This window comes from Ooceraea biroi, chromosome 8 (genome assembly GCF_003672135.1).
Source record: "Ooceraea biroi isolate clonal line C1 chromosome 8, Obir_v5.4, whole genome shotgun sequence".
NCBI classification, from domain to species: Eukaryota; Metazoa; Arthropoda; class Insecta; order Hymenoptera; family Formicidae; genus Ooceraea; species Ooceraea biroi.
The window spans coordinates 1,573,214-1,597,069 of NC_039513.1; the positions used below are offsets into that span (position 1 = coordinate 1,573,214).

Genomic DNA, 23,856 nt, shown 5'->3' on the forward strand with positions numbered 1-23,856 from the left:
GCTGCGTAAACACGCTTATATTGCGTATAATCTTTCAATTTAATTTTTAGCTTCTTTTTTGCTTTTTAGTTCTTTATTACGTTTTGTGAAAAACCGGAACAAACTGAAAAACTAGTAATCAAGAGACACGGTAGTGTCTCGCGCCAAGTATACGCGCAGTGAGACCGCACCGTGACTCTTTTACGCGAAGCGACGCTTTCGCAGACACTCAGATTATTAGATCTCAATAACCGCTGAACGGATGAACTTCTAAGTAGGCTGAATGGATAGCTTGCGGTCGAATTATGTAATAAAAGTGTTTTCATTTTTCTCTTACGTGCCCTATGAGCGGAGATATTGCGATGCAAATTCTGAAATTGGTAAATTTTCGATTAAGAAACGTCATCATTATTATTATCGTCGTCATCGTCGTTTGTACAGTACAGTTTTGCTCCGATAGGTGGCAGCAACGCCGATCTCATGCTGTCGGTATATCTGTGTGATTGAGATATCGCGAATCCGCTTGCGCTATCATTTTCAGAATCGTTTCTAGTTGTTTCGTTTGTAGTTGAACTGACAAAAGTTATTAACATTTGTTTAAATAAAAAATAGTTAATTTTGCCATTTGTTAAGATATCGCGAATCCGCTTGCGCTGTTTTTTTCAGGATCGTTTCTAATTGTTTGGTTTATAGTTGAACTTTTAAAAGTTATTAACATTTGTTTAAATAAAAAATAGCTAACTTTGCCATTTGTTAAGATATCGATATAATTAAAAAATTAAAATAGTAAAATATTTAGAATATTTATTATAAAGCTTATAATTGAGAATATTCACTCTTAATTCACTCTTCGTCTCTTTTTTATGTGCCCTTTATAAAAACACAAAGGTGCAATCGAGCCTAAATTTTAAGTTTTATGCCTTAAAATCTCATTGTAAATTATTGTTACAAAAGAACGCTATCGCAAAGTGAAAGATGTTCCATGGGCATTGTCAAAAGTAATTGCTTCAAGAGAATTGTCAAAATCAAATATCACGGCAAAATATTGCTTGGGGTTTACATGGTTTACAAAATACAGATAATGTTTCGTGTTATGCAAATCCTCATATAGTATAAAAAAGAATACTTCACACTACAAAATGTGTGAAGTCACAACAAAATTACCTTTTTAAAAAAAGGTACAAAAAAGCGCCAAGTATACGCGCCCGAAGTTCTTTCGAAAAAGAATTCTACACACCCGAAGTTCTTTCAAAAAAGAACTCTACGCGCCTGAAGGTCTTTCAAAAAAGACAATAAATTTACAAAACTAATGATATCAACAAATTGCGCCAACTACAATGGGTATTTATGCAAACCAGAAAATCTATTACTTTTTATTATTACTCTTTGGCCGATATTCATTGTTGATTCTTATTTAAGACCATCTTAAGTACATTCATAAGATATTTGAATTGATACGAATAAATATTTTAATACATATACATATATAAATATGTCAATACAAATGTGTTTTTTGAAAATACTTGGTACTGCTAAACCAAATAAAAAATGTTCAACAAATCGAACCAATATGTTAATTGCCTTATTCTCTTTCTTCCTCTCTTGTGAATGTGTGTGTGTGTGTGCGTGTGTGTATTTCGGCGATTGTGTTATGTAAGTTAGGTGTGTGTGTGTGTGCCCCTCTCTCGTGCGCGCGCGCGCGTGTGTGAGACATTAGAGTTAAGTATAGAATAAGTGTAATTAACTACATTTGTACATTTCGGCAAGTTGTTGTGTAAATTAGAGTCTAAGCAAATTATTGTAATGTTTAGATTATTTAAATACTAACAGAATTTTTTATTCGGTTTAGCAGTGCCAAGTATTTTCAAAAAACACATTTGTATTGACATATTTATATATGTACATGTATTAAAATATTTATTCGTATCAATTCAAATATCTTATGAATGTACTTAAGATGGTCTTAAATAAGAATCAACAATGAATATCGGCCAAAGAGTAATAATAAAAAGTAATAGATTTTCTGGTTTGCATAAATACCCATTGTAGTTGGCGCAATTTGTTGATATCATTAGTTTTGTAGATTTATTGTCTTTTTTGAAAGAACTTCGGGCGCGTAGAGTTCTTTTTTGAAAGAACTTCGGGCGCGTAGAGTTCTTTTTTGAAAGAACTTCGGGTGTGTAGAATTCTTTTTTGAAAGAACTTCGGGCGCGTATACTTGGCGCTTTTTTGTATAATATATTAACATTAAGTGCATTAACGCTCACAATTTCGGTATGAGAAGTGCAACTAACACAATTAAATCGTTATTTAAATCAGAAATACGATATTAACATGGAGCTGATATTTATAAAATATAAAAGTGTTTATAAAAATAAAGTATTTATAAAGATTATTTATAAAAATAAAAGTTTATAATATATTGTTTATATTAATAAAGTGCAATATTTATAAAAAAATCTCGATTACATAATTAATTATATTTGCGAAGTTGCAGTTTATATTCTATTTATGTTCTTTCTACAATTCAGTTTTTTGCCAGTAAGATTTTGGAACATGCAATTTTATTGATTAAATAAATTATTAATTGCATATTGATTTCATAATCTGAATTGGATATATATTTTTATAATCTAACATTACGCTTTTATTATATTGTCTACTTAGTATAAAAATGTGAAATAGGTTCAACACGATAACAAATTAACAATTTTTATTTTATTATTATTATTATTTATATATTTATATTATTTATAGTAATAGTAGTTATTATAAATTATCATATAGTAGGATACTTTTTATTAATTATATATCGTTATTTAATCCAAGTATTGACTTTAACTGTGCTGTGCTAGCACAACAGCCGCTAGTCTTAGGGGTAGGTTAACTAAGTGTAGTAACTCCCTAAGAGAGTGGGTCTCAGACACCACGACACAGCGCGTCCTCAGGTTGCGGATAAAGGAACGGCCTCTATGTGGGACTAGCTGCGAATAAATTGAATAAGCAGCCGCGGACAGCCGACTGGAAATGGCCCTCCTGTTCGGGGGTTGGGCGTAGGCCTGATAAACTCACACCGTAAAACGACTATTATCAAGAAACAACCAGAAGTCGCCATGGATTCTTTCGGGGTAAAATTTTCCGGAAATAAAATACCCCTCCGTTCGAATCTCCGGGTGAGGGGTACTTTGAGGAATTCATGCGGCACAAAGTCGAAAAACGGGGGGGATATCAGGATAGGTACGTGGAACGTTCGAAGCTTATATAGACCGGGCGCGTTTCAAATGATGATACGGGAAGTAGGGAGATACGGAACAGAGATCGTCGCGTTACAAGAAACTAGGTGGGACGGGAATGGGGCAGTAAATTCGGGCGCGTATACACTACACTATGGGGGGTCGGAAACCCATAGTTTTGGCGTCGGTTTTTTGATTAACAACAAAATCTCGTCCGCGATCAGGAATATTAGGTTCGTCAACGAAAGGTTAGGGTTACTTGTCGTACAAGGTCGTTGGTATAAAATCGCGATAATAAACGCCCACGCGCCAACCGAAGATAAGGAAGACGAAATTAAAGACGGATTTTACGACGAGCTCGAACACATCATAGATCAGTTACCAAGCGATTATATGAAAATCGTGTTAGGGGACTTTAACGCGAAAATTGGTAAAGAGGAAATTTTTAAACCGATCATCGGATTGGAAAGCCTACACGATGGCAGCAACGAAAATGGTAATAGGGTAATTAATTTCGCGACCGGTAGGAATTGATTATCAAAAGCACGTGCTTCAAACATAAAAACATGCATAAGCAAACGTGGATTTCCCCGGACGGAAATACGATTAATCAAATCGATCATGTTCTCGTGGATAGGAGACGACACACGAATATTCTTGATGTTAGGTCGTACAGAGGGGCAGATTGTGATTCAGATCATTTTCTCGTCATTGCAAAAATTAGAAAGCGTCTTTCGACAAGGAAAAATAAAGAACAGGCGGCCGGAATTAAGCGCATAAACGTATGTAATCTCGCGGAAGAAGACAACGGCGTCAAATACGCGGTCGAAGTAGTTAGTAGATTCGAGGCATTAAAAGAAGTCAACGAAACGGAAGATAACGCGGTTAATAAGCAATGGGAAAACGTGCGGGATGTTGTGATTAAATCGGCGGAAAGTACGATCGGTTATTGCAGAAGAAGTAAAAATAAACCGTGGTTTGATTCGGAATGCGAAAACATGATTAAAGAAAGAACTAAGGCGCGGTTAAGATGGCTATCGGATAAATCGGACACTAACAAAGAGGTATATAATAAAAGTAATAAATCGGCCAGGGATTTAGTTAGAAGTAAGAAGCGTCACTACTTAAAACGTAAGGTAGAGGAGATCGATGAAAACTGGCGAAATAAAAACGTACGCGGGATGTATATAGGAATAAATAACTGGAGAAAAGGGTTTCAGCCTAAAACGGAGATGCTCAGAGACGAAAACGGGAATTTAATTACGGACACGGCAGGAATTGTGGATACGTGGAAAAATTATTTTGATCAGCTGTTAAACGTTCAATTTGAAAATGATCCGGCTGTCGAAAACTTAGAAGTATATACGGCGGAACCTTTAATCGACGAACCGACGGTGTTAGAAACTAAAAACGCAATTAAAAGGCTCAAAAATTACAAAGCTTCGGGTATAGATTTGATTCCGGCAGAATTATTAAAATTGGGGGGAAATAAGTTAACGAACGAAATTCATAAATTAGTTAAAATTATTTGGAATAAAGAAGAGCTGCCGGAACAATGGACAGAATCGTTGATAGTTCCGATTTTTAAAAAGGGGGACAAAATGGATTGCAATAATTATCGTGGAATTTCTCTTTTATCAACTTGTTATAAGGTTTTGTCGAACATTTTACTCGCGAGATTGACACCATACGCAGAAAATATAATCGGGGATCATCAATGCGGATTTAGGAGAAATAGGTCAACTTCGGATCAGATTTTTACTCTTCGACAAATTTTAGAGAAAAAATGAGAATTTGGTCAACCAGTCAATTGTATGTAGATTTTAAAAAAGCATACGATTCAATTAACAGAGCGACACTGTTTAAAATTCTGGCCTATATAGGGGTACCCAAAAAATTAAATAGTTTAATTCAGGCTTGTTTAAAAGAGACAAAGGGTAGAGTAAAAGTCGGTAACAAAATCTCAAATACTTTTGATATTCATAGTGGGCTAAAACAAGGCGATGCATTATCCCCTCTTTTATTTAATTTAGTTTTAGAATATGCAATTAGAGAAGTACAGAAGAGTGGGGATGGCCTGCAGTTGAACGGTAAAACTCAAGTTTTAACATATGCGGATGATACTGCGTGGCTAGGCGACGATAAGGAAACGATTATAAGAAATGTGGAATTATTGATAGATGATGCTAAATATCTCGGTTTACAGGTTAGTGTGGAAAAGACCAAATACATGGTAACTAGTAGGAATTAGAATAACGATAATTTACAGGTTCGCGATAATATATTCGAAAGAGTTGACAATTTTTAATACTTGGGAACGATTATTAATCAGGGAAACGATACTGGGGTAGAACTTAAGAAAAGAATCAACGCGGGAAATGCAGCCTTTTATTCGGTCCGTAAATTACTTGGGTCGCGGTTATTATCTAGGCGTTTAAAACTTAGAATATATCGAACCATTATTCTCCCGGTAGCTTTGTACGGAAGTAAATCGTGGGCACTTACTTTACAAGGTGAAAAGAAATGTAGGGTTTTCGAGAATAAGGTATTACGGAAAATTTTCGGGGCGAAACGCGATGAGGAAACGGGGGAATGGCGGAGGCTACACAACGTCGAGCTGCATAAACTTTATGATAGTCCGGATATAATTAATGTAATTATTGGGTCATTAAGTATGAAACTTTACAAATGTAAAAGCGCCATCTTTAACATTTGTTACCTCAAATTTGGCGCCAGACGTCAGTATCAGGTTAGGTTAGTGTGATAGATGTATGTTCGCTCTTCAAATGTCATATTTGTTTGTTCAAATATCTTCATTAGTTTTATTGGTGGATTCTTTTTTATAGAACTATGGAAAAGTGCAAAATTCGTGTGATTTATGAATATGAGTTCCGCCGTGGAACCACAGGGTCGGAGACAGCTCGTAATATCAACACTGTATTTGGTGAAGGTTCAACTACTAAAGCAACGGTGGGCAATTGGTTCAAAAACTTCAGAGATGGAGATTTCAGCCTCGCTAATGAGCCACGTGGAAGACCAAAGACGAAGGTGGATAATGATCACTTGAGAGCCGTAGTAGAGTCCGATCCATCTCAAAGTACACGTGAATTGGCATCGATATTCAATGTTTCCATACCCACCATATTGGTTCATTTAGCTGCAATTGGTAAGATAAAGAAGTTGGACAAATGGGTCCCGCACGAATCGACCGATGCGCAGCAGGCGCAACGTCTAGAGGCTTCCCTTTCTTTGCTTTCCCGTCACAAAAATGAATCTTTTTTTAATCGAATTGTCACCTGCGATGAATAGTGGATACTCTACGACAATCGTAAACGCTCACATCAGTGGTTGAACGCTGATGAACCACCGAGACATCACGCGAAACCCAACATTACACAGAAGAAGCTTATGGTGACTGTTTGGTGGTCCAGGTCAGGTGTTATCTACTACAACTTTATGAAACCTGGTACATCGATAACGGCTGAAGTATATTGCAAGCAACTGGACGAAATGATGCAACAACTTGCTATTAAACAACCGAAATTGGTCAATCGGTCAATGCCAATCCTGTTGCATGATAATGCTCGACCGCACACTGCACGACTGACCGTGGCAAAGCTACGGGAGTTGGAATTGGAAACTCTCCGTCATCCACCATATTCACCAGATCTATCACCTACCGACTATCACTTCTTCCGGAATTTGAACGACTTGTTGGTGGGAAAATTCTACAATTCTCAACAGGCAGTCGAAACAGCCTTCCGCGACTTCATCGATTCCCGTACTCCTGGCTTCTATAGTAGAGGAATAGACCAACTACCACTAAAATGGCAGAAGTGTGTAAATAACATGGGCGCATACTTCGAATGAAAATAAATCATGTCCATGTGCCAAAAAATGCAAAAGTTTATGTTCTATTTGTAAAGTTTCATACTTAATGACCCAATAAATCACGCAGATTAAGGTGGACGGGTCATGTCGCGCGTATGAGAAAGGATAGAACCGCGTATAAAATTATGACGGGTAGACCAAATGACAAGAGACCGTTAGGTAGACCAAGACGTAGATGGGTAGACAATATTCAGTCGAATCTCAATGATATAGGCGCCGAGAGTGGGGATTGAGAGGCAGTAGCTCAGGACAGGGATCGATGGCGAACTTTGGTAATTGCAGCTATGAACTTTCGAGTTTTAAATGCCAGCTAATAATAATAATAATAATAGACTTTAACTAGGACAGCTGGACCAGTCCTCAAGTTCCAGCGATATTTTTGACAATCTATAACGTACAGACAAGTCATGTATGAGCTTTTTAGAAGTCAAATTAATGAACTTTATTTTTGTAAATTTTTTAAATTTTAATATAAATTTTATTGTATTTAATACATAATTGATATTAAAATTAAAAAATGTACAATAACTAAAGTTCATTAATTTGACTAGTGAAAAGCTCATACATGACTTGCCTGAACGTTCAAATTGTCAAGATACCGCTGAAAGTAGTCTAGAATTTGTCTCGGTGTTTCTGTTATTTTCGACTTACATAAATAAATTAGACAGGTTTTAGACTGACTAAGCAGCGTTATTTCGACAGCATTTGTACAGTGTGTAGACAGATATTTGACCAAAAATGTCTAAAAATGAGACTAGTGAACGTGTTTTGACATATAGAACGCATCTAAAACAAGTCTAAACTAAGTCTAATGTCGGCCTAAAATCCGTCAAGTTGGCCCGCCAGGGATATAATGACGACATCCTGAGAAAGTCTGATTCATTTTTAATCTATTTTTCTTTACTATATTTTAGTTTTCCATTATTTTGTAACATATCATTAGCATTACATAATTTCTTTTTATGTGTTTTATTATCAATATTTTTGTATGCTAACACATCGGTCCGGTGCAATTTGTAATATTTTTTATTAAGAATAATCTTTTGATTTTTATAATATATATTATTTTTATATATTTTATAATTTTTTCTGTTTTTCTAGCAAATTTTCTCTATATGATTTATATTAATATTTGTTATTATAACTCCCTTTAGTTTCAAGTAAATCATTTTTACGAGTTTTATAATTTTATGCAATGAATGTAGTAACGCTCAATGTTTATGCAGTGAATTTGGTAGCGCTCATAAAAATACGCCTTGGCGGACAAATTTGCTTTGAATTATACGTGTACACGCAGCGGCAGGAAAGGTGTCCCTCGGCTACATTCACAGAGCTACGTTATATGTGTGGCGCTAAAAACTGCGTAGCGGCATTCATTCTATTATCATTATATTATTACACCCAAAAAAATTCTATTCTTTAATAGTTCCATTTTGATTATAGAGGATTTTCCTCTGCTATATGGTCTCAAGATGATACTCTGAAATCTAGAGGAATATCCTATAACTATGAGATCCTGAAATTAAGATTACAATCCTCTTAATGCTAGAGGAATCTCCTCTTCTAGTAAATCTAATATTTTTATTTATAGCATTTATGACGATACCTTAAAAACGAATATTTTCTACTTTTAACCTTAAAAATTTCTGATTAGTGATCTTATGAACTTCGTTCATAATATCACTGCACGAAAGAATAAACACAAACTGAAATTCAGTGCACACGCTAGTGATGGGCGATGTTCATTCGATGTTCGGAAAATCGATATGTTTCATCGCTACATCGGTTGTTTTTGATCGATCTTTTTAATAATCAAGAAAAATCGAGGTTTTTAAGAATAAAATCGATATTTGAACTAACTTCACTTTATGACGTATTGTGTTATTGTATTCACTAAACTTGTTAATTTTATTAAAGTACGCAATTAAGCTGCGTTCCAAAATACACTGCCAGTACTGAAAATCTATAGTTCACGTTGCGTATACTATACATTTTCAGTACTGGCAGTATATTTCGGAACACAGCTCTAGTAACGTTGTTCAACTGTTGAGTCCGCTGAATGCAGCCAAAATAGTACTTGCTGCTCTTCGTTTCGGCAGTGTTTACAGTGTGTTATGCATTATCTGTTATAAATAAATTCTTCATTATGAGAGCACCTGACAGTTACCCTTAATTATCCATATGTCGTTTATTTTCGAATAAATATGACTAGGAATCGTTTTGTACTCGCAATCTCTCTTTATCCGACTATCTGTCGTTAATACGCAAATAAACTACCATTATTATTGATTATTGATCGCTGTTTTGAATAGTACTTTTTAGATGTATAGATCTGTTTTTTATTCCTACACTGCTGAACTGATGCAATAAGTTAGAGTGAGAAAATATATACTTGTCTCACTTTAACATATTGCACCAGTTCAGCAGTGCAGGAATAAAAAACAGACTTTATATACCTTGTATGGATATAATTCTACAGATGACGATCAACACACAATAAATTACACCGGGGAACAGTCAATCTGTTGCCAAAGATTTATGAGTCGATTTTGAATAATTAGGGGCTCCCGATTTCGAATATGCAGTTATTTTTTCTAGATTGACTCTAGTTTTCGAGCAATGCTTATGCCCTAAATATTCATAAAAGAAATAAAGTCAATATAAAGAAAACATAACCATATAATTTTTATTCATTATTTATTGATATATATTTACAATATGTTAGTACAAAACACAGAATATACTATACACTTACAACATTCAGTGTAATAAGCTACGAAAACCGTAAAATGCTCGTATATGTACTCAAATGAGGTCACTAGTTAAACTAACACTAATAAAACAAGTTCTTGTTATTTTTTTAGAGGAGGGTAGTTGATAACGAATTGAATGTATGTACGTCGTTTTGTCAAGTAAAGCAGGTTTGATTCATTCGGGAGGTAATTACAATTTAAGAATAGGTCAATGACTGATTTCGATTATTTTAAAACTTAGAGTCAATTCAGCCAAAGTGATATATACTACGAAATCAGGACTCTCAAATATTATATAAACCGATCTTAAACCTTTGGCAACATAAAAGAAGTTTTTTTTTGTTCCCCGGTGTTATATTCGAGGCCTGATCACATCGGGCGCGATAAATACTTTCTTTGTGTAGGTATATATTTGCAAGCAGACATAACTTTGGAATTACAAAAATGAAATAGGAATTGTAAATCATCATACGACATTCAAATCATCACCAGGAACATCAACATCTCTTGCTCAATTTTGTACATGAATAAAAAGAATACTACTTAAGATATGCTTACTAGTTTGAAATTAGTTTTATTTTAGTTTTTCTTTGTCAAGATTTAATAGCTTTTTATTAGATTCTTGACGGTTTCTTTTCCCTTTTAGTTATAACTATTCAAATCAGGCGCGCTTTAGTCTCGTAAAAACGAATCGATTCATATCGATATATTTGGCAAAATATATCGATATGATCTATTTCCCAACATCGGTGTTGTTTTGCATCGGTTATTTCCGAGTTACTAATTTTTTTGAACATCGCCCACCACTAGCACACGCTACTCGCTATGACGCACACTGTGTGCCAGACGGCAACCGCGGATCACGACTCACGATAGTGAAGCATGACACACCAAGCAAGAACTGCGTATGTGTGCGCTCAGCGCTTCGCGCCGTTCGCAGTCTTCTTCTTCTTAGTGTGTAATGGCACCCGATCCCTTTCAGGTTTGATATGGCCAATTGCAAAAGTGAGTGAAATACGAAATAACAAATTGAAAAAAAAACTCGGGACAATTGTTGTGCACCTGACGACTGTCCCCTTCGGAATGATGGTTCGCAGTCACCTCTGCGCATCGTGCAGTCGATTGTCACAAAACAAATACTTAAATGACAATCTTCTTCTAACAAGCGCGCGTGCCGCGAATATCTTGCATATCCTCTTATTTCAAGAGGCTATTCAAATTACATAGTGATATTTCTGATAGAGGAATTTACTATTGAGTATAGTTCACGCATCCACTCTTTTATAGATGAATACGTATATCTAAAAGAATATACCATTAATATGTAAGATTTTTTGCTTAGAGGAATTCCTAGTTTAAGAATAGAAGTTTTTTTGGGTGTATAATTCATTCGATTGTATCATTGAAAGAGATAAAATTAATTTAATGAAGAATACAAATTCTTATTAAAATATCAAATATAAAGATGAAATATCTATCTGCAGCGGATCTTGATGCCTAATAATAATTTTGTGTGAATCGCTATAAAATATTTTTGCGTAAAATTACAACTATCATTGCGGATAATTTTGAGTCTTATTATTATAAATAGTTGCCGATATTGAAAATTCTTTGAAAAAGTACTGAATTCGCGAAACTATGCTCAAAACTAAGGGAAATTATATTTAATAATGCATGCTTATCCTAATTATTTATTGATTTATTTATGATTGCGTACTATTTTATACATTCAAAATTTAAATTTGCAACATAATATTCCTAGAATATTTATTTTAATTTTCACGATATTTGCTAATAATTTTTTATTGTAACTATGCTTTCCCTTATTTTTGAACATAGTTTCGCGAAATCAGTACTTTTTTAAAGTATTTTCAATATTGGCTGCTAGCGAGGTAGCTGTAATTGTACCCCGTGAGAAACACATGCGATTTACAGTGGGCGATCAAAAGTGTTAAAAGTTTTTTTTTCTTCATTTGTTGTTTTGTTACTAGGAGACCGCGTTTATTAAATGTTTTTTTCCTATTTTTCTCTTATTATTTATCGTGGTGTTGCATTGAGCGGACGATATTGTGATAAATTCTAACGATACCTCAGAACTTGTGTCCTGAGATACGAGGTCGTATCGTCGAACAGTGGCAGGCCGGAAGGACAGTAGCAGAAATTGCTGCTGAAATTCCGTATTCTGTAAAAACTGTTCGACGATGGATACAACGATTTAACGAAAACGGTGATCATGCTTTGCATGATCATCGTCGTAATAATCGTGGTCCTCGTAGAACCGGGGCGGAGCAAGATCAGGCAATCGTCGCTGCAGTTGCTGATCAACCCTTCGGCACCGTCCAGGAGATCATCAACGTGGCGAACGTCCAAATATCGAAGAGAACCGCTCGGCGACATCTCAACGAAGCTGGGTATCGCTGCTACCGACCAGCCCACAAAATTCCGCTGACTCCTGTCCATCGGGATCAGCGTATCGCGTTCGCTTTGGAACACCTGGTGACGAGCCGTGAGGAGTGGGAGGCTACAATTTGGACCGACGAAAAAGTCTTCGTATCGTCTGCCGACCGCATACCTCACGTATGGCGTCCAAGGGATCAACGGCTGAATTCTGCACATGTGCCTACCCACAGAAGTGGGAGGATTTCATGCGCGATGTGGGGCTGGATTCCCGGCACTGCAATCGGAGAACTGGTGGACATTCCCGCAAGAATGAACTCTGCGGGGTACATTCGCATACTGGAGGAAGTCTTACTTCCATCAGTACGCGCAATCTACTCCGCAGAGGATATGCCACGTATCCGACTAGTGCAGGATAACTCCGGAGTCCACACTTCGCGTGAAACATGAGCATGGTTTCAAGATCATCCGGAGATCCAGTTGGTCAACTGGCCTGCTCGTTCACCGGATCTAAATTTAATCGAAAATCGAAACGTTGTGTAACTAAATAAAAATTGCCAACTTGGTCGTTATAACAAGTTATTCTTTTATTAATCGAAAATGTTTGGGCACAAATGGTTCAACGATGAGAACCACGAAGGGAGAGGACGGTAGTAGTGTTAGTCAATCACGCGAGAAATCTGGGAAGAACTTCGGTTCCAGACTTTCTCGCAAACTTGAATAACTCGATACCAAATCGACTTAATTAAGTTGTTGACCGGTCTGGATATTAGACTGATTATTAAAAAATGCTTCTGCGCTTTCCCCACGATCGGCCCTTTTCAGGGCCAATAAAACTTTCACTGTTTTTGCGAGTAGAAGCGTCTACAGAGGCGTCTCACTCGTCCGAATAGCCGGCTGGCCGGCGGTGTCCGGCCAGTAAGCCTATTCTGTAACTCTTGACGAGAGTGTCGTTATCATTATATATTATTATATTGTGTTTATGCAGCTTTTTGAATCATATATTATGCGCAATGATAACATAACAATAATGACACTGTTGTTAAAGTTACAGAATTTAGACGCAGCGCAGTGTTTCATTTGCACTTTTTCTATTCGAGTATCGAATGTCCTACGGCTATCACACTAGCAGCCAATATTAAAAATACTTTAAAAAAAGTACTGAATTCGCGAAACTATGTTCAAAAATAAGAAAAAGTATAATTATACAATAAAAAATTTTTAGAAAATATCGTGAAAATTAAAATAAATATTCTAGGAATATTATGTTGCAAATTTAAATTTTGAATGTATAAAATAGTACGCAATAATAAATAAATCAATAAATAATCAGAATAAGCATGCATTATTAAATATAATTTCCTTTACTTTTAAGCATAGTTTCTAATATATAATAATAAGATTCAAAATTACCCGCAATGATAGTTGTAATTTTACGCAAAAATATAGAGTGCACTTTGGCTGTGTATAGTATAATTTAGCATTTTAATAAGAATTAAAAATTTAGAATTAAATATAATTAAAAATTTTAATATTTTTCGGGGAAAGGGAATTTTATACATGTTTCTTAGTTTAGTTTCTACATCAAACTATTAAATTGCCCGTCAATTTAATTTGTGATATTACATGTGTGATATTGTGTGATTACGTAATCCGGCTTCATGTAAGGACTATGTTTCAAGATCGACGAAATTTGCGGCGCGCAGTTTGCATGAGCTGAAGATGGTAAAAATTCACACAAAATTCTTATTAAGCATCAAGTCCGCTGCAGATCAATATAGGTGATCTCATCTTTATGTTTGTTATTTTAATAAGAATTTATATTCTTCATTAAATTAATTTCATCTCTTTAGATGATATAATCGAATGAATTATAATCGAATTAATTATAATAATATAATGATAATATGAATGCATGCCGCTCAATGCTAGCCGTTTCGTAAAGGAAAAGAAAGGAAAGCGCGACACATGGCTTTGGAGCGAGCGAGACACATATAGAGAAACACCGCGGTGTCCTATCCGATATATAGCTATCTTCTTCGCACTCTCTGAATTTAGGTGTCGAGAGTGAGACAACTATATAGGACAGCAGTAGCTGGCATCACGTCTTGTAATGCTTTCTCTCTCGATCGTGTGTCTTGCGCGAAGGATGCAGCTTTGCAGTGCCCCCCACTACCTTTTCCTTTCGCTCCTCGATCTCCTCGGCGCTTCCAGTGACACGTACGTACGAGCTTCGTGTGTATGCGTGTTCGGCGCTACGCGATTTTCAGTATCACACATATAACTCTCATATAACACATATAGCTCTGTGAATTTGCCGAGGCGCTCCTTTCCTGCCGCTGCGTGTACACGTGAGACTGAAAACTGAATAATACTGGAAGCCAAAAGTGTCATTTTACATGGACTCGAGATCTCAGGATTGACCAATTTCATTCGGGTTACTCGCAATCGAAAGATCGTATCAACATTATATAATAAAAGTATCATTAGATTTTCTATTACGACCTTTGTTTCTGAGATTATTTTATCGGAAAATCTGACAAGGCCAAAACTCGAGATAAAACTACTTGCAAACTTGCAACTAAACCTACCCAAGTGATACATTCCGATTTTTTTCAAATTTGGCACAAATGTAGAACTACGAAAAACATTTGATCCATGTTTTTTCATTTGTGCCCATAAGCGGTTTTAAGGGTTAATACTCCTCCATTTTTCCACCTATCATCAATAAGCATAATAAAAATACATAAGAAACAATTTAATGCAAAAAATAGTTCTTTGTAGCGCTAATTGTGAATTTGAAGTCAGATTTGCAAAATTATTTGTTTAAACAATAAGATGTTTCACCAAAATGGCAAAAAAGTTGAAAAAATACAGTATGGTGACGTTTGTTATAAGAGTTAATATATTGTAAAAGTAAGTGATACTTAAATATTGCATCAAATTTGTAAAATGCAGTGTTTTAAATTATTCGAACAATAAATGGTTCAAATCGCAAATCAGTAAGAAGATTGGAAAACATTGTAGCGGCTTCGATTATAGAGGATGTTTGAGTTGTTAATTACATATATTGACGTAAACATTCTCCTTTAATATAAAGCCTATTTATTACAGCAAGGAAATAAACTGTAAGATACATTATTACCAGATTTTTAATAAATTTATTTGCAAATAAAATTGTCACATTCGATAATAAAACCTCGGTCCCTGCTGAAGCAGAAAATAATCAAGAATGAGGTGACGAGTTCCTATGCTATGTTTTTCTTTTAGTGTTTCTAACGTAAATATGTCTAAATGTTATGATCTTTTGCTTCTATACATATATATATTTTTTTACTTTTTAATAAATATAATATTTTGGTAATGTATAGTATGTTTGTATTTTTACTTTTTTGTATATTTTTTATTTATCATCTATATTAATTATTATATGTATTATTATTAATATTTATTTATTTATTTTAGATTTTTAAATATATCTTATCCCTAAAAAACCTTTTTTAAAAAAAGAAAAAATATATACGCCAAGTACATACAAACTCCCAACTTGTCAAAACTCAAAACTAAATATGAAATCAATAATTACCTAGTCAAGTATCTAGAAGTAGTTTGAGTATTTTACCCAAACGTTTTCCATGCATACTCTCTTATCGCATGACGACATTGAAGTACTTGGCGTGCCCGAATCACATTAAAACGTCCTGTCCTACCTATAAGAGACACAAAATCATTTGCGAGTCATTATTGAAAATCATGAAGATACAAGATACAATACAAATCAAGATATTGTACAAATTTACAAGAATACATGACCACTGCGATCCGGGCACGCCAAGTACTTCAATGTCGTCATGCGATAAGAGAGTATGCATGGAAAACGTTTGGGTAAAATACTCAAACTACTTCTAGATACTTGGCTAGTTAATTATTGATTTCATATTTAGTTTTGAGTTTTGACAAGTTGAGAGTTTTTATGTACTTGGCGTATATATTTTTTCTTTTTTTAAAAAGGTTTTTTAGGGATCTCACTCTTTTTTGGAAATTTTAAAAATTTGACTATATTTTAGTTTTACATTCTTTTGAACATATAATTCGTATTACATAATTTCTTTTTATATGTTTTATTATCAATTATTTTGCATGCTAACACGTACATCGTTCCGATGCAATTTGTAATAAGTTTTATTAAGAATAATCTTTTGATTTTTATATAATGTAAATTATTTTGGTAAACCTGAAGAAAAGGGGAGCAGTTTTCGATGACCTTGACCTTGACATATATTATAGAGAACACATTCCTGAGTGACCTTCAAAAGGTTTTAGCCGTCGCTCGTTGTTTATTAAAAAGTTATTAACAAAAAAGTTTAATGATTTCGCACGAATTGTCCACGCAAAGCAAGAACATGATATTGACATATATTACAAAGGTCACCTTCCCGAATAATTCGCACTAGGTTTCACCCGTCGCTCGTTGTTTGCTAAAAAGTTATTAACAAAAGAAGTTTCGAAAATGTAGTAGTTATTTTGAAGTCATTTAAAGCAGTGAATCGTTAATATTTAGAATAGTTTGGTTTACTATAAGTATTTACAAAGTATTCTCTGCTTTAACCTAAAGTTTGGTAATTATTTACAATAAGGCCTTTTCCGAATTTCGTTTTTTTGGCTTTTTTGATAAAAATCTTCGTTGTGACTCTAACATTGATAATCAATCGGGGGAGCCCGCAAAATATACACCCTTCATATTTTTTTACAATAACTATTTTTTTCCAACATAGTTTTCCGGATCTTCGGCAAGATTATAATTTTCGTGGTACCAAAGTTTGACAGTTCTTATAGGATTCTTATAGGATTCTTATAGGATTTTGGATGGGAAAAAAGAATCTGAAAGTTTTAAATCGATATCTCTATTGGTTTTCGAGATATCGATTTTTTCGTGTAATTATATATATTAGGAGAAGCAGCTCCGATCATGTTCACTTTAACATATGTTATAAAGGACCCTAAGTAACGTACAGAAGGTTTTACTCGTCTGTCATTGTTTATTCAAAAAGTTATTAACAAAAGAAGTTTAATAATTTTACACAAATTTTCCACACAAATGGAGATCCACACGAGAGGGTGAGAATCTCTCAAGGAGCCCCGGACACATAAGCATCGTTTTCAGCCCGCTTCGCGGGAGGGCGGGGGGCAGGGGCTTCGCCCCTCCCCCCGCCGGGTTCCGTCCCGTGTACTAGGTGATCAAAATAGGTCTTTTCTTTTTAGCTGCACTGCTGAACTAGTGCAGTTAGAGTGAAAGAAAGTATATTCGTCTCATTCTAACTAACTACACTAGTTCAGTAGTGCAGCTAAAAAGAACAGATCTATTGTGATCACGTAGTACACGGGACGGAACCCGCCGGGGGGGGGGGGGCGAAGCCCCTGCCTCCCGCCCTCCCACGAAATGGGCTGAAAACGATGCGTCTCTGTCCGGGGCTCCAGAGTCGGAAAATATAACCTAACCCAACCCAACCCCGTTTTTTATTCCCGCTTTTGAACCCCGCGAAAACGATGAGGAGGAGACTCTCTTTCAGTATTACCTATTTCGAAACTTCTTTTGTTAATAACTTTTTAATAAACGAGCGCCGGTTAAAATCTTTTGAAGGTCACTCTGGAGGGTCACCGTTATAACATATGTCAAGGTCAAGGTCATCGGAGACTGCTCCCCTTTTCTTCAGGTTTACCATTATTTTTATATATTTTATACTTTTTTCTGTTTTGCTAACAAAATTTCTCTATGTGATTTACAATATTTTTTATTATAACTTTAACAATATAACTTAACTTTCACATAAATCATTTTTACGAGTTTTATAATTTTATGCAATGAATGTGGTAGCGCTCGACGTTATGCAATGAAATTCGTGGATTGGTGCAGTCAATCCCTTTCTCACTAACTAATATGACGTTGCATCACGTCGTTGTCGTCGTCGTCGATGTGGTGCAACGTCGTCGTCGTTGTTGTCGTAGTCATCGACGTGGTGCAACGTCATCGTCGTCGTCGTCGATGATGTTGCTTGCAATTACTTGCAATTTATGTCTTTATCGTGAAATAAAACATTTCCTATGTATCACATTTTTTATAGTATTTGCGATTTATATCTTTATCGTAAAATAAAACATTTCCCATGTATTATTAAAATCATTTTTAATTCATAATAAATTACATCATGTATGTGTGAACAGCAGCTTGAGGGACAAAATCGCTTTGCATGTGTATGTGCGAACATACGTATACATGAGTCTGAACCAGAATACGGAAAACGGAACATCACGATTCTAACGTACGATTATAATATCTCAGGATTGACTGCACCAATCTTATTCGAACTGGTCGCGATCGAAAGCTCGCATTCACATTTTATTATACAAGTGCCGTTAGATTTTTTATTACGGCTGTAATTCCTGAGATATTTTAATCATAAGTTGATATGACCTGTCAAATGGCATGAATTCCAGATAAGCTACTTGGTAGCGCGCCACGTTTATGCAATGAAATTGGTAACACTCGATATTATACAGTGACTCTCAATGTTCGGAACTTTCTTTTTAATTATGTACTTGGCGTCGCGACGCTACCGCGTCGCTTGATATTGGTTTTAATAGTTTTGTTAGATTTGTCGAGAGAGAGAAAGAGAGAGAAAGATGTTTTTTCTTTTACCTTTCCTTTTTACTTCTGTTATAATTCTTGAAAGTGTGTAGAGTACTGAGGATGCCCAGAAGTTTTTTGATCAGAAAAATGCTGTATGCACTTTAATTTTGTGCACCAAGCACATCTAAAAACAACAATGTGTAACAGAAATCACAAATAGGATTACTGTACACACATTTTCAACAATTATAAACTTAGTAAAATTAAAAAGGAAAGGTAAAAGAAAAAACAATCTCTCTCTTTCTCCCTCGAAAAACCTAAGGAAAATACAAGAAATATTAATAAAAATAAAATAAATAAATATTAATAATAATATATAATACATATAATAATTAATATAAATGATAAATAAAAAACATACAAAAAAATAAAAATACAAAAATACCTAAAAATTATATTTATTAAAAATTAAAAAAGTATATGTAAAATATATATATGTATAGAAACAAAAGATCATAACATTTATAACATATTACGTTAAAAAGAAACACTAAAAGAAAAACATAGCATAGGAACTCTTCACCTCATTCTTGATTATTTTCTGCTTCGGCAGGAACCGAGTTTTTATTATCGAATGTGACAATTTTATTTGCAAATAAATTTATTAAAAATCTGGTAATAATGTATCTTACAGTTTATTTCCTTACTGTAATAAATAGGCTTTATATTAAAGGAGAATGTTTACGTCGCTACAAGTTAATTAGCGCTACAAAGAACTATATTTTGCAGTAAAGTTTGTTTCTTATGTATTTTTATTATACTTATTGATGATAGGTGGAAAAATGGAGGGGTATTAACCCTTAAAACCGCTTATGGGCACAAAACAACATGGGTCAAATATTTTTCGTAGTTCTACATTTGTGCCAAAGGACCCCGCACATTTCCATAAGAAATGTGCGGGGTCCTTTGAAAAAAATCGGAGTGTATCACTTGGGTAAGTTTACTTGTTAGTAGCACCTCAACGATATAGTGCCAGTGCCGCATCAAACGCCTATTTCTCATACGGCTATGTACTTTTTATGTACTTGGCATCACACGCTACCGTGTCGCTTGATCAAGTTTAATAATTATGATCAACCATTTAATCCTAATTAAAATGTAATATTGAAATAAAATAACTGAAACTTTTTTTTATCAATCTTCAGATTCTTCATTATAATTAATTAATACTAGTTATATCTAATTGATTCTAAAGTAATATTACTTGCTAATTTAATTATGTAATTAATTAAGTAATTTAAATTGTTATTTATCTGTAAAACGTTGGATAGCAGCAACAGTTGTATTTTGTGCACATATGACATATAAAAATCGTAATTGTTTGGATTATTTGATATATGTACAAAATGTATACTAAAAAAGATGTGATATCCCTACAAAATTTTTCAAAAAAAGTACAAAACAGACGCCAAGTACACGTGATGGTTGATTTTATCGAAAAAGTATTATATAACATCATTTTAATACACAAAGTTGTGATATCAACATATCATTTCGATTATGGATTAAGGTATAAGGTAGGGATCGACAAGTGGGCACTGCCCGCGGACGCCCAGTTACCCGCGGGCAAAGCTGAACACGTTAGATGCCCGCGAGTGAAAAGAAGGAAGATTGAAACAGGGGCGAAGATAAGCACTCGCAGCCCCCACAGATATATCTCACTATATGTAGGGTAACTTAGGATATGATGGCCATACGGAAAAGATGGCCATAGGCTGTAATTTTTACAATAATTGTTAAATAGTGCATTTTGGTACTTAATCTCAAAGATAATCAAGAGACACGGTAGTGTCTCGCGCCAAGTATACGCGCAGCGAGACCGACCGTGTACTGTTACGCGAAGCGACGTTTTCAGACACGCTTAGATTATCAGATCTTAATAACCTCTAAAAAGATCATTTTCAGAGTAACCTCAATGGATAGCTTGGGGTCGAATTATATAAGAAAAGTTTTTTTATTTTTTTTCTATGTGCATTACGAGTGCAGATATTACGATGCAAAGTGCAAATCTCGAAATTTACATGTAAGAAACGTCGTCTTGGTCATCGACCACGAATTTTTGGTGTACAGTTCACCTTTCTGCCGCGAGAGGCGCTAGCGGTACATCTATATACCTTTGTTGTTTCTGGTTTTTTAGAGGTCTCATTTTAATTATAATATATAGGGTATCTCACTTTATCTTATCTTATGATATACTGGGTGTCGGCTTTCGATTATTATATATAGGGTGTCCGATTTTAAGTGATCCAATCCGAAAAACTTGTATTAGTGATTCTAGAAAAATTTGACACAATAAATTAAACTTTATTTATTCTGATGATTAATTATTAATTATAACATACTGGGTATACTATATACCCGTATAATATACGACGACGGGGACGACGTTGCACCACGTCGCCGAACGGCGACGGCGAAGACGTTGCACCACGTCGCCGGACGGCGACGGCGAAGACGTTGCCCCACGTCGCCGGACGGCGACGGCGAAGACGTTGCCCCACGTCGCCGGACGACGACGGGGACGACGTTGCATCACGACCGGGTATCTTTACGCGAAGCGACGTTTTCAGACACGCTTAGATTATCAGATTTTAATAACCTCTGAAAAGATCATTATCAGAGTAACCTCAATGGATAGCTTAGGGTCGAATTATATAAGAAAAGTTTTTTATTTTATTTCTATGTGCGTTACAAGTGCAGATATTACGATGCAACGTATGAAATTGGAAAATTTTCGATTAAGAAACGTCGTTATCATTACCGTCGTCATTTGTGCAGTACATTTTTCTATTCCTAGATGGCAGCAGCAGCAGCAGTCGGTCTTTTAATATATAGGGTACTCATTGCGGCTCGAAAACCCCGTCGAATGGGCCCTGAACGAACCCTCTAGGACGCTCCGTTCGCGAGATATAGCAAAAAAACTGTTTGTCAAAGAAAATTGCGAATATCTCGGAAACTATGAGAGAAGTAAAGTCAAGACGATTCAACATGATTGCCCTATTCTAAACATATGTTTATATGTTATAAACATATGTTTAGAAATATAAATTTAGAATATGTCAAAACTTACGACAAAATGTTGCTTGGGTTTTACATGGTTTACAAAATACAGACAATGTTTCGTGTTATGCAAATGCAGCATTACAATGTCTAATGCATTTAAGTCCTATTAGAAAACAATTGGTGAAGTGTAATAAATCAGATGTTTTAAGAATGTTAATGCATCGATATGAAAATGGAATGTGCAATTTGAATACATATGCAGTACGGCAATATTTAGGAGAACCGTTTTCAATAAATGTGAAACGTGATGTGTTTGAGTTTCTTACAATCCTGTTCACTAAATATGATTGTATAAGACAACTGGTAGAGCATCAAGTAACTTCTACTAGTCGATGTAAATCTTGTGATTATACAAAGGAATTTACTTGTAACGATGTAGTTATTTCAATACCTATTAACAATTTGGGAAAAAAGCTATACTCTTAATGATTTATTAAATGTTACAGTTTCCCATTGGTGTGAATCTGATAGGTCATGCGAACAGTGTACAGGAAATGATATTTTGTTGAAGAACGAATTAACAGTAACGAAAGATATAGTTATTATTCGTTTAGTATTATTTTCATCTCAAGATGATAAAATGGTGAAAGCAATACGTAAATTTAATATATGTACTATTCCTACAACTAAAGTTGTAATAGCTAGACAAATGTATAAGCTTATGAATGCTATATTTCATAGTGGTTTATGTATTGAGGATGGTCATTACACGAGTATATGTAGAGAAGGAATGTCTAGTAATTGGACTGAAGCTGATGATGCACAAATTAAAAAAAGACAATGGCCTAGAGGTGCTAAAGATATTTATATATTATTCTTACAAAAACTTGATAGTACATAAAGTATATATCAGCTCCCGTATATATACAAGGATCGCTTTGCGCCCGCATATATACAAGGATACAAAGTCGCTTTGCGCCCATACAGGGTTGGTGAGAGTAAAAGAAGTGTTGCATAGTTGCAAAATTATACTGTAATAAAGTAAGTAACTAATAATTTAGTGCGAAATATCATTTTGCTGATAATAAATGTTATTAATGCCGTTAATAAAACGAAGAAAAAAAAGAACTCTACAAAAGTAATGATATCACAACAAAATTACCTTTTTAAAAAAAGGTACAAAAAAGGCGCCAAGTATACGCGCGCGAAGAAAAAAAGAACTCTACAAAAGTAATGATATCAAACCATTGCGCCAACTATAAAAATGGGTATTTATGCAAATCAGAAAATCTATTATTTTATTATTATGTATACAACATCCTATTCCAATCCAAGCGTTGTTTTAATTCTCTTTAAATATTATTATAGTATTTTTTCACAAAAATGTATGAAATCTTCAAATTGCGCCAAGTGCAGAGAGAATGTATCGAAAATTAATTATTGTACTATTTAAAAAACTCAAGTGGTAGTATTCTTATCAATTAGAAAGAGAATATATGTATATATTGTTTTGAAAAATTATTGTTGTACTACTTTTAAAAAATAAAAAGTGATACATATCTTTTTATTGTCACTCTTCCTCTTCCAATCCAAGTGGTAGTAGCTTTCATTTATCACTTGGATTTTAATTTGTTTGAATTGTAATAGAAGGAATAGAAAACGTAATAGAAAAGAATAAAAGAGGTTACAGTACAAAATGTAAAAAAAATACTATTTAGTTAGTGTAAAAAACTTGGTGCTGCTAGACCTCGCTACCGCCCCTTAACGCACGCATGCACTTTATATAAAACCTCAAGCTGCTTGTTCAGATATAAAACTGAAATCCAAGAAATTTTACGCATGCATAAGCGCTTATTATATTATTATATATAAAACTTAAATCTAATCTAAATTTGACAAACAGCTTACATTT

The 23,856-nt window shown here is 34.7% G+C and overlaps 1 protein-coding gene and 1 pseudogene across 1 annotated transcript in view; one reads left to right on the forward strand and one right to left on the reverse strand.

The window, feature by feature from the left end:
• The window catches only part of LOC105279391 (cilia- and flagella-associated protein 44-like), a 209,003-nt gene that overhangs the window by 177,875 nt on the left and 7,272 nt on the right, over positions 1-23,856 (reverse strand). The window lies entirely within an intron of this gene.
• LOC113562360 lies at positions 6,063-7,082 on the forward strand (annotated as a pseudogene).